The following is a 1,032-nucleotide window of genomic DNA, read 5'->3' as shown; positions in this document are numbered from 1 at the left end:
TACTTGTACATATCTATTCTATTTATTTTATTTTGTTGGTATGTTTGGTTTTGTTCTCTGTCTCCCCCTTTTAGGCTGTGATCCCACTGTTGGGTAGGGACTGTCTCTATATGTTGCCAACTTGTACTTCCCAAGCGCTTTGTACAGTGCTCTGCACACAGTAAGCGCTCAATAAATGCGATTGATGATGATGATGATGATGATGATAAAGTCAGAAGGGGCAACGTTACTGAAATGTGCCTGCTTTGCTCCACTGGCAATGGAGATTGGAGCAGACAGACCTTTGGCTTTGACCCTGCCAGCCATGCTGTCCGAAGTAATCCAAGAACCTCAGCAGTGAGGCCTTGTAGAAAGAGCATGGGCCCAAGAGTCAGGAGACCTGGGTTCTAATCCCGAATCCTCCATTTGTCTGCCAGGTAACCTGTGTCCTGTGTGTCAATTAACTTCTCTGTGCCTCATTTACCTCACCTGTAAGATGGGAATTTAGATTGTGAGCCCTATGTGGGACAGGGACTGTGTCCATACTGGTTATCTCATTTCTACCTGCAATCATTCTGGTAGTGGATCCATAGTGTTTTCTTGGTAAAAATGTGGAAGTGGTTTGCCATTGCCTTCTTCCCTGCAGTAAACTTGAGTCTCTGCCCTTGACTCTCTCCCACGCCTCTGCAGCTCAGCATGGGTGAATTTTTGATTTGTCGCAGATCACTTTCCACTCACTAGACACTGGCCAAGCTAGGAATGGAATGGATAGGCCTCTGCTTGACTTTCCCTCCCAAAGTTGAAACTGGTTGAGTACTGGAAACTCTCCAGGTGCAATCCTGAGAGGGGGAAGTATCTCCTACAGATACCATTTTCCCTGCTACTGACAAAATGAAAATCCTACTTTCTCTGGCCTCTTATCCTCAACAGCTTTACAACATGGCTCAATGGAAAGAGAACAGGCTTGGGAGCCAGAGCTCAGGGGTTCAAATCCTGGCTCCACCAATTGTCAGCTGTGTGACTTTGGGCAAGTCACTTAACTTCTCTGGGCCT

At 46.4% G+C, this 1,032-nt stretch overlaps 1 non-coding gene across 1 annotated transcript; it reads right to left on the bottom strand.

The window, feature by feature from the left end:
* Positions 1-690: 690 nt before the first annotated feature.
* LOC119927722 lies at positions 691-828 on the bottom strand. Its single transcript, XR_005450699.1, has one exon. It is a non-coding gene; the product is annotated as a small nucleolar RNA SNORA7 (small nucleolar RNA).
* Positions 829-1,032: the final 204 nt, after the last annotated feature.

Source organism: Tachyglossus aculeatus, chromosome 4, assembly GCF_015852505.1.
Source record: "Tachyglossus aculeatus isolate mTacAcu1 chromosome 4, mTacAcu1.pri, whole genome shotgun sequence".
NCBI lineage: Eukaryota > Metazoa > Chordata > Mammalia > Monotremata > Tachyglossidae > Tachyglossus > Tachyglossus aculeatus.
This window is presented reverse-complemented; position numbering and strand designations above follow the sequence as displayed.